The sequence below is a fragment of the Petaurus breviceps genome, unplaced genomic scaffold, assembly GCF_028583685.1.
Source record: "Petaurus breviceps papuanus isolate PSGF00001 unplaced genomic scaffold, PetGlider_PUasm1.0 287, whole genome shotgun sequence".
Classification (NCBI taxonomy): Eukaryota; Metazoa; Chordata; class Mammalia; order Diprotodontia; family Petauridae; genus Petaurus; species Petaurus breviceps.
In genome coordinates, this window is record NW_027186029.1 from 1,417,810 (window position 1) to 1,429,444 (window position 11,635).

The 11,635-nt window shown below is 41.1% G+C and overlaps 1 pseudogene; it reads left to right on the forward strand.

The window, feature by feature from the left end:
• LOC138167726 (zinc finger protein 208-like) overlaps nt 1-11,635 on the forward strand; it is a 51,296-nt pseudogene that overhangs the window by 8,334 nt on the left and 31,327 nt on the right.

Consider the following 11,635-nt stretch of genomic DNA (forward strand, 5'->3'; position numbering starts at 1 on the left):
CTAAGTGTCTGAGCCCAGGATTCGATCTCCAGGTCATCCTGACACTGGAGCTGGTGCTCTTACTCGCTGTGCCACCTGGCCGCCCCAGATTGTAGGCTTCTTGAGAGCAGGGATTGTCTTTGTCTTCATTTGTTTTCGCATCCCTAGTGCTTAGCATAGTGCCTACGCACGTTAGAGACACTCACTAAATGTTTATTGACTGAAAAGTACCAGTGGACAGAATGGAGGAAAATACACAAGTAACCATCAGAACTAAGCATGTAAATGAGATTAAGTCAGCCAAAAAATGGGAAAAGGGTAGCAGACTGTAATAGCAAGCAGAATCTGATTATGATGTTTATAAGAAACATGAAACATAAAAATTCACAGTTAAAATGAGAAGCAAAATCTCCTGTTTCAGCTAAACTCTAAACAGTTACAAATGAACTCTCAAAAAGGAAAACAATACTTCAGAATTAGATGAGTTCAAATTGAAAGCTATCAAATTTTCAAAGAACAATTAATTACCATATTACTTGAACTGTCTGCACTCATAAGAAAAGAAGACATCCTTTCAGTCTGTATGATACAAATAGGATCTCAATACCTAAACCAGGGAGAGACAGCACAGAAAGAAAACTACATCCTAGTGTCCCTAATAAACTTTAATACAGTCTTAGAGAGAGATTAAGTCACATTAACTTTAAGATAAGCATTTGTTGTGAATCCATGTTGTCCTGGTTTTTTTTCCTTTGAAAGTTCATGCATGTCTTACTCAATTTGTTTCTCTGAGTTTGAATCGTTTAAATTCTCTTATTTCTTACTCTATTAATTTAGGTACTTTATGTTTTTTGGAAATATTCACTTCTTGCAGGTTTTATTGGCATATAGCTGGGCAAAATAATTTCTAGTTATGTCCTTAATTCCTTCTTCACATGGAGTGAATTCTCCTTTTTCATTTTTGTTCATGGTAATTTGGTTTTCCTCATTATTTTTTTTTCTTTTTTTCATTTTTCAAATGCTTTATTAATTTCTGATTTACATCATTCATTTCTGCCAGATTTTCAGTCACAAATTTTCTCCCCGTTTTTCCCCTACCCACCACCCCAGAATAGCAGTCCCACAGGATATCCCCTCCTCCAATCTGCTCTCTCCCATATCTTCTCCCATACCCCCTTCTACTTTTCCAGTGGGGCACAGTGGATCTCTATGCCCCAGTGCCTGTATATCTTCTTTCCCAATTACATGTAAGATAGTATTAATAATGGTATATATGTACATATAATTTTAAACATTTGATTTTAAAACTTTCAATTCCAGATTAATTCCCTTCCTCCCTTGTCACCCACCCTTAATGGGAAGATAAGCAGTTCAGTATAGATTGTACATGTGTAGCTAATGCAAAATATGAACATAGTAGATATATTGTAAAAGACTGACTATATTTCCCTCCCTCCTATCCCACCACCCAATTGTTCTATTCTCTACTTTGATCCCATCCCTTTTCAAAAGTGGGTGCTTCCAACTTCCCTCCCCCCCCAGCCTGCCCTCCCTTCCATCATCCCCTCTTTCATTCCCTCCCCCCTTCTCTCTTGTAGGGTGATACCCTATTTAGTGTGTATTTCATTCCCTTCCTGAGCCAAATTCAGTGAGAATAAGGTTGACCCATTCCCTTTTGCCTTCCTATTCTTCCCCTCCATTTTCCCTTGCCTCTTCTTTATGAGATAGTTTACCCCATTCTGTCTCTCTCCATCTCCTCTCATTATATTCCTCTCTCACCTCTTAATTTCCCCTTTTAAGTATCATCCCTTCCTTTTAAATTGGTCCTGTGCCCTCTATCTATGTATACCTACCTGTAAGCATATATACACACATTCACACATGTATTCATACGCCTGTATACCCTCCGATATAGACATATATATTTCTGTTCCCTTCAACTATTTTCATACTGAGAAAAGTTTCATCATTACAATTATTGTTTTTCCATGTAGGAATGTTAATAGTTCAACTTTGATCAGTGGCTTATGATTTCTTTTCCCTGTTTACCTTCTCAAGCTTCTCTTCTTGTATCTGGATGTCAAATTTTCTATTCAATTCTGGTTTTTTCATTAAGAATGCTTGAAAGTCCTTTATTCTACTGAATGACCATATTTTCCCCTGAAAAATGATACTCAGTTTTGCTGGGTAGGTGATTCTTGGTTTTAAACCCAGCTCCTTTGCTCTCCGGAAGGAAGCCCTTCGATGCCTCAGTGTAGAAGCTGCCAGATCCTGGGTTATCCTGATTGTGTTTCCACAATATTCAAATTGTTTCTTCCTGGCTGCTCATAATATTCTCTCCTTGATCTGAGAATTCTGGAACCTGGCTATAATATTCCTAGGAGGTTTTATTTTGAGATCTTTTTCAGGAGGAAATCGGTGGATTCTTTCAACCTCTATTTAGCCTTCTGGTTCTAAAACATCAGGGCAATTTTCCTTGAGAATTTCTTGGAGGATGATTTCTAGATTCTTTCCCTGATCATGGCAATAATTTTAAAATTATCTCTCCTGGATCTCTTTTCCAGGTCAGTGGTTTTTCCCATGAGATATTTCACATTGCCTTCTATTCTCTCCTTTGTTCAAATCTGTTTAACATCATCTTGATTTCTCTTAAAGTCACTAGCTTCCCTTTGCTCCAATCTAAATCTGAGGGAACAATTCTCTTCATTGAGCTTTTGAGATTCTTTTTCCATCTGACAAATTCGGCTTCTTAAGGCATTCCTCTCCTCGTTGCCTTTTTGAGCCTCTTTTGCCAATTGAGTTAGTCTGTTTTTTAATGTGTGATTTTCCTCAGTCAGGCTGCTGACTCTCAGTTTGTAATTTTCTTGCATCATTCTCATTTCTCTTCCCAATTTTTCTTCCACTTCTCTTACCTGCTTCTTAAGGTCCTCTATGGCCTGTAACCAGCTTGTATTTTCCCTTGAAGCTTTTGGTGTAGTTCTTACTTCACTGTCTTCCTCCTGTTCCATGCTTTGCTCCTTTTTGTCCCCAAAATAGGAGTCTAACGTTGGAATCTTCTGTCTGCTTTGTTTCCTTTGCCTGGTCATGTTGCCCCTCAGTCACTTGACCCCTAGGCTTTTTGCCACAGTAGGACTCTGCCACCAGACAGGGGGGCTTTCGTCCCAAACACTGGGGTTTTCTCAGCTTCTGGAGGTATTAGATGGGTGCCCTCTCTGAGGCCTCCACATGCTCTGGCAACCTGGACACACACCCCAGGACTTCCACCCTAGCCTGTAATCCAGATCCAAGCAGGTTAAAGCAAGAGTGATTACCCCTCAGACTGGTCACTTGGTCCCCCTACAGTCTGCAGGCCAGGAGCTGAAGCTGCCACATAGCGCTGGCAGGCTGTCTCAATTGCCTCTTGCCCTGGGGGCAAAAGCCGAAGCTCTCCCAACTACTGGTCCCAAAGTTCAGACTGCACTGACCTCTCACTTTGCCCTTCGCATCTATATGTTGATGAATCTGGAACTGGCCACAGCTGCTGCTGATCTGGAGTCCCTCAGGCCAGTGGCTGGTCAGGCCCGCCCTGGAGCTAAAGTCTGGGGGTGGGAGGGGCTGGGACTGGGCTCCGCTCCTGGAGCGCTGTGCTGCCGCATGTCCTCAGCAGGAGGTTAGTTTCTCTGTGTCATTTTGTGGGTTCTGCATCTCCAAAGTTTGTTTAGAGTCCCCTTTTACATGGATTGGGGAAGGTGGAAGCCGGAGCAGCGGCAAGGTCCTGCTTCTACTCTGCCATCTTGACTCCTCCCCCCTCCTCAGTCTTTTTTTCTTTTTTTTTTAAAGCAATTGGGGTTAAGTAACTTGCTCAAGGTTACACGGCCAGTTATTTCTGGGTGGGTGCTAAGTATCAGAGCCCGGATTCAATCCCAGGTCATCCCAACTCTGGGGCCGGTGCTCTTACTCGCTGTGCTACCTGGCCACCCCATCTCCTCATTCTTTTTAACCAAATCAGCTAATAGTTTATCTATTTTACTGTTCTCTTCCCTTTTAAAACAACCCTTAATTTTATTTAGTCAGGTTTTTTTGTTTGTTTTTGCTTTCGGTTTTGTTTATTTCTGAGTTTCAGAATTTCTGTTTTGGTGTTTAATTGAGGTTTTAGAATTTGTTGATTTTCTAGGTTTTTTTTCTTTTAAGTTATATGTCCAGTTTGGTAGTCTGGTCTTTCATTTGTTCATGCAGCTATTTAGAGATGTACATTTTCCTCTTAGGATTGCTTTAGTTACATCTCCATAATTTTTTAATGTTGTCTCATTGTTACGGTAATTTCAAATAAAATCTTGGTAATTTCCATGTCTTTGAGCAGCCAGTTCTTTAGGATTAAATTAAGTCTCCCAAAGACTTGTCATCTTTTCTTCAATACCCCTTAATTCATATAATTTTTATTGCATTATTGTCAGTAAAGAATGTGTTTAATATTTCTACTTTTGGACATTCATGATTTTTAGACACTTTTACATAATCAGTGTTTATAAAGGTCCTGTGCATAACTACGAGTACTTATGTTACCTTTTGAACTCAATACTAGCCAGATGTAGCATTCTGTCATCTCTAACTTCTCAAAAATTGTGTTCAGGTCTTAATTTCTTTCTAGTTTATTACTTTTATTAGATCTGTCTCGTTCTGAAAAGGATATATTGAGGTCCTGAAATGACATATTGAGGTCACACACTACTTTGCTTTTACTGTCTATTTCTCCCTGTAAATTAGTTAGATTTTCCTTTAAACATTTAGGTACCATGTCATGAATTTCATTTTATGTTACGTATTGAAGATGATTTATTGTCTGTGGTACATTTTAGCAAAATATAGTTTCTCTGTCTCTTTTGAGTAAGTCTATTTTTGTTAGCTCTTTATCTGAAATAATGATCACTACCACTGCTCATTTGAATTTAGCTAAAGCATAATAGATTTTACCCCTTATTTTAACACTGCATGTGTCTTTATGTTTGAGTGATTTTTGCCAATAGCACTGTTGGTTTCTGCTTCCATTTCACACAGTGTTGACTCGTGGAATGTCTGTCCATCTCATTCTTTTGTGCTTTTTCCTTGCATTTGCTCTCCACCCATCTTCATTTTATTCCTTCATGCACACACTTCTTTTTTTCTTTTCACCCTCCTCTCCGTGATCCTACCCTCTGCTCTTATAGTTTATTTTAGTTATAACTAATCCTCACATGAATCTACCTTTCCTGTTAATCCCTCCATTCTCTCTGCTCCCTTCTCTTTCCTTGTTGAGTTGAATAATTTATTTTTGCACCAAAGATGTGTATATTTGTTTTGCCTTCCTTTGAGTGGGTTAGATAAAATTGCGGTTCGAGTAATGCTTGCCCCCCCACTTTTGTAGAGATTTCTGATTGCACATTCCCATTGTGAGCTATAATAAGGCCTCCCTTTCTCCTCTAGTTTTTTTAACCTAATATAAATTTTTCCTTCCTTTTTCTTCTTTCAGGATCATCAAAACATAACAAAACTACTTACAGGCTCTCTCATAAGGTTGCCTCTGTGAGCCCTGATGTTGATGGCGTTCTGAAGGGACACATGTATCATCTCTCCATATGTGAATGTAAACAGTTCATCCTTCAGTTCCCCTTTAGGGAGATTGCTCGCTTATATTTACCTTTTTATAGTTATCGTGAGTCCTCTGCATTTCAGAGTTTCTGTTCAGTTCTGGTCTTTAAGAATTCTTGGAAGTCCTCTATTTCATTGAAAGATATTTTTTTCCGTTGTAGGATTATACTCAGTTTTGCTTAGTTAAGTTATTTGTGACTTCAAGCCTTTATCCTTTGCTGTTTGGAAAAGAGGGAGGGAGCGAGGGAGCAAAGGAAAAGGAAAGGGAGCAGAGGGGAAGGGCCTGGGGAGCAGGAGGAGTAGGTAGAGTATAGCTGTTTTCAAGTATTTGGAGAGGGAGTCATGCAGTGCAGAGAGCCCTGCCCCTGGAGAGTCCATGTCTAGCCCCTGACACTTACTAGCTGTGTGAACCTGGGCAGGGCACAAGTCACTTCACCTCTGCTTCCCTCAGTTTTCTCCTTTGTAAAATGTGGATAATAACAGCACCTGCCTCCCAGGCTTGGGAGGCTCCAGTGAGATCATTGCAGAGAGTATAGGCACAGGACCTGGTGCATAGTGTGGGCTCTGTCAGTGGCAGCTGTAATCATTGTTACATCTTTGTTATTATTCTCATTAGCCCCAGAAAGCTAAAGGAGGAACATAGACAGAAGCCACAAAGAAACCAATGGAGGCTTTGAGGAAGAACTTCCTGACCGTGAGAGGTGCCCCACAGTTGAGTGGGCAGCCCCTCCCTGGGGTCGCCCCTGTGCTGGGTGGGGCCAGAGGCCTCAGGGTGACTCCCTGCTCCCTAGTGTGTGATACTGTCAGTAGCTGCCCATATACCTCATCCACTGTTCTGAAAAGGTTCATATTGACTTAGAAGAGAGTAACTGGGGTTTTTCTTAGCATCTCTGCCCCCAGTAAATACCTTCTAAACTGTCAATGTGACTTCTCATTTCATTTTATGTCCTTAAAGCATTAGGCATGAAGGTATAGCATCCATTGCCTAAGCTGGTTCTCTGCTCTTTCACATGTTTTTGTAGAGTGAGGTCTTTGTTTCTTTTCAGAAGCACCACTATCTGCTGAACAGACAGTCCGTTACCATTTAGTAAACACCCACTATGTGCCAGATCATGTCTGACTCTCTGTGATCCCATTTGGGTTTTTTGGCAAAGATACTGGAGTGGTTTGCCATTTCCTTCTCCCCTTCTGATACTCTCTACTAGATTTTATTTAATAACTAATAAGAACTAACAACCAGTAACTCTAATGGGGTAGTTAGGTGGTGCTGGAGACAGAGCACTGGGCCTAGTCAGGAAGACCTGAGTTCAAATCTGACCTCAGACCCTAGCTGGGTGACCCTGGGCAAGTCACTTAACCCTGTTTGCCTTAGTTTCCTAGGCTGTAAGATGAGCTGGAAAGGAAGTGGCAAACCACTCCAGTATCTTTGCCCAAAAAACCCCAAATGGAGTCACAAAGACTGTACTGAAAAACAACTAAACAACCACAAAGTGTCTGAAAGAAGACATTAAGATTAAGGAGGACTGGGAAAAGCTGCTTGCTGAAGATGGAACCTTAGCCAAGACCTTCAGGCCGTTAGGGAAGCCAGGGAGCAGGGGTGATAAGGGGAGAGAGTTCCAGCCCGTTCCAATGCCTGAGTCAGGAGAATGGAGGCTAGTGTCACTATCACAGAGTCTGGAAGGGGAAGTAAAGTGTGAGAAGATTGGAAATGTAGGAAGGGCCTGGGGGATGCAGGGCTTTGAATTCCAAACAGAGAATTTGGGGTTTGATCCCAGAAGTAGCAGGAGCCACTTTCATTTATTGGACAGAGGGCTGACATGGTCACTGCTTCTCTTTAGGAAAATCACTTTGGAGGATGGACTGGAGGGGGAGAGACTTGAGCTAGTCAGACCCTCCAGCAGCTACTGCAGGAGTGAGGTGATGGTGTCTGCACCCGGGGGGGGGGACAGTGTATGATGAAAGAAGGGGATATGTATGAGAAATGGGATGAAGCAGAAATAGCAGGACTTGAAAACCGATTGGATCTGCAGGGCGAGAGTGAGGAGTTGAGGGCGCCACTTGGGCGATGGCGCCCTTCACAGGAAGTTAGGAGGGGGGCGTGAACCGTCCTGATTTTGCCCTTTACTGCTGTTTGTGACTTTGGTCAAAGTATTTAACCCTTAGCTTTGGTTTCCTTATCTGTAAAATGAGGGGTTTGGATTATATCAGAGGTCTTAACCTCTGCATCTGTGAACTTAAAAAAATTTTTGATCAATATGTCTATCTGCTTGGTTTCCTTGTGAACTTATATATTTTATTTTATGCCTTTAAAAACATAATTCTAAGAAGGGATCCATAGGTTTCACTGGATTACCGAAGTGTTCCATGACACACAAAAAGTTAAGAACTCTTGGACTAGATAATCACTAAATTATCTTCTAGTTCTAATAGTCTGTGAACCAACCTATCTATTTCTGATTATCAGAACGTTCTTTCTGTTGAGCTGATGGTGGCTTCTGTATTTTCCATCTCTTTGTCCTGGTTCTTTTCTTTAGCATTACTCCAAACAGGGTCACTCTTACATGTAGAGAAGCACTGTGGGATGATGGGAAGGGCCTCACAGTATGAGCACAAATCCTTGTCTCACAATTCAGCTGTGATGCTTGATAGCGTGTTCTTGAGCAAGTCCCTAAGTCAGTCTGAGTCTCAGTTTCCTCTTTTGGAAATGTCTTAGCTGACTTGCCTTCTCCATGTTGTAGCTAAGGGAACTGAGGTTCAGGGAGGCTCCACGATTCACTCAGAACCCCACACCTAGTATCAGAAGCAGGATTTGAACACAGTTCTTCCTGGTATCATGACCAACACTCAAGAATTGCTTATGTTTCTTGCACATCACAGAGCTAGGTAGGGCTGTTTCTAGGTCTGTCTGTTTCCAAGCCCACCCCTCTAAGATACACTTGGCTTTCACATAATAATGGTGATAATAATATGTATTTATGTAGCCCTTGAAGGGTTGTGAAAAATCTTTCCTTATTCCTACAAAGCTAAGGTTATTTTTTCCAAGAACATTCCTTGAGAAAGATGTACATAAAAGCTGGGTGTATGCTAGGTGATGCAGAGGACATTTACTCTCTATGTCTTTCTTTCAGTTTGGGAAACTAGACTTGAAACCCAGGAGTCAGCTTCACAGCTAAGACCTCTGATGCAAGAATCATCTCAGAGAAGATTTAAAAGGGATAACCCCTGTGATTTCAGTTGGGGAGAAGCCCAGGAATGTGGTCCTCACTTACAGAAGCAGCAGGACAGTGAGAAGAATGTTCCTAGAGAGAGCAAGTATAATGAATGTGAAAAACCCTTTAATTACATATCAGACCTCATGGAGTATAAGCCAGTTTATGTTGGAGAGAAATGTTATGAGTATAAGGAATATGGGAAGGCCTCCAGGAACTCACAGTTTATTGAACATAAGAAGGTTCATAATGGAGAGAAACTTTGCGAATGTAAAATATGTGGGAAGGCCTTCTGCCAGTGCTCAAAGCTTAATCGACGTCAGATGATTCATACTAGAGAAAAAGCTTATGTATGCAATGACTATGAGAAAGGCCTCTACCAGAGATCAGCACTTATTCAGCATCAAACTATTCATTCTGGAGAGAAACCTTATGCATACAATGAATCTGGGAAGATCTTTGGCTCAAGATTTATAGGACATCAACGCATGCATAGTGGAGAAAAGCCTTATGAATGTATTGACTGTGGGAAGACTTTCCACCATAGAACAGGACTTACTGAACATCAGAGAATTCATAGTGGGGAGAGAGCTTATGAATGTTATGAATGTGGGAAAGCCTTCTGCCAGAAACCTGGACTTATTCAGCATCAGAGAATTCATACTGGAGAGAAACCTTATGAGTGTAAGGAATGTGGAAAGGCCTTCTGTAGGAATTCACAGCTTACTGAGCATAAGAGAATCCATACTGGAGAGAAACCTTATGAATGCAGTGAATGTGGAAAGGTCTTCCGACAACGCTCAAAACTTACTAGACATCAGATAATTCATACCAGAGAAAAAATTTACATATGTAGTGACTGTGGGAAAGCCTTCCACCAGAGTTCAGCACTTATTCAACATCAGACAATTCATACTGGAGAAAAACCTTATGAATGTAATGAATGTGGGAAGGCCTTTAGCCTGAGCACACGATTATTTATACATCAGCGAATTCATACGGGAGAAAAACCTTATGAATGTATGAACTGTGGGAAGGCCTTCCATCATAGAACAGGACTTACTGAACATCAAAGAATTCATACTGGAGAGAGAGCTTATGAATGTTATGAATGTGGGAAAGCCTTTTGCCAGAGAGCAGGTCTTACTCAGCATCAGAGAATTCATACCAGAGAGAAACCTTATGAATGTAAGGAATGTGGGAAGACTTTTTGCCAGAGAATAGGACTTACTCAACATGAGAGAATTCATACTGGAGAGAAACCTTATGAATGTAATGAATGTGGGAAGTCCTTCCGAGTGAGGACACAGCTTACTCAGCATCAGATTATTCATACTGGAGAGAAACCTTATGAATGTAATGAATGTGGGAAGACTTTCTGCCAGAGCTCACAGCTTACTAGACATCAGATAATTCATACTGGAGAGAAACCATATGAATGTAATGAATGTGGGAAGGCCTTCCGCCGAAGTGCCGGGCTTAGTCGACATCAGACAATTCATACTGGAGAAAAGCCTTTTGAATGTAAAGAATGTGGAAAAGCCTTTAGGCTTAGCACAGCACTTACAGAACATCAGAGAATTCATACTGGAGAGAAACCTTTTGAATGTAATGAATGTGGAAAAGCCTTTCGTCTGAGCATAGGACTTACTGAACATCAGAGAAATCATACAGGAGAGAAACCATATGAATGTATTGAATGTGGGAAGGCTTTTAGCCAGAGTACACAGCTTAATCGACATCAGAGAATTCATACTGGAGAGAAACCATATGAATGCAACGAATGTGGAAAAGCCTTTGGCCAAAGATCACATCTTACTCAACATCAAACAGTTCATACTGGAGAGAAGCCTTATGAATGTAATGAATGTGGAAAAGCCTTTAGCCGAAGTACAGGTCTTACTGGACATTTGAGAATTCATACTGGAGAGAAACCTTATGAATGCAATGAATGTGGGAAGACCTTCCGTCTAAAGACAGGACTTGCTGAACATCAGCGAATTCATACTGGAGAGAAACCATATCAGTGTAATGAATGTGGAAATAACTTTCGCCTGAGCAAACAGCTTACTCAGCATTATAGAATTCATACTGGAGAGACACTTTATGAAGGTAAAACCTTGTAAATGTCAGATTTTTAACCTGAGAACTGCTTTGCCAAAAATTAATGGTTTCAAACTAGAGAAAAATCCTGTAGAGGAAGTAAATTCTGGTTAAATTTTCTGTAGAAGCAGTTCCAAACCATTCGTCCTCTCCTGCTACCAGGACCACCCACTTTCCCCCACCAGTCATATTCTAGGTGACTTAGACTCTTAATATATATATTTAAGTTGTCACACTCTCACAGGAGCTTGCCCCCTTTTTTCTTAGTCATAGAGAAAGGGTTATTCCTGTTCCATGACAAAGCAGTTTCCTTTTATTGCTCTCTAGATCTTAACATCTCTCCTTTACATTCCATATCTAATAAGTCTATAAATCTGGTCAAATCTTCCTTCATAACATGTTTAGCTTTACTGTCTTCCACTCACCTCATTTGGCCACCTAGATCCAGGCTTCCTCATTTGTTTACCAGGCCTTTGAAATAACCTTTCAATTGGTCTCCCTGTTTCTGGTATCTCCATGTACCAATCTGTACACCACAGATTGTGCTGTTAGAATCGACCCTTATAGCAAAAACCTGACCCTGAGTTGAGTCTGTTTTAAGAGTCTTCAGTGGTTGGGGCAGCTAGGTGGCACAATGAATAGAGCACCAACCCTGGAGTCAGTGTATCAGCAAGCACCCCAGCGTCCCCAGGGTGGCTGCCAACACAGGTTCTTGGATCTGCTTTGATAAAGGAAAGCAA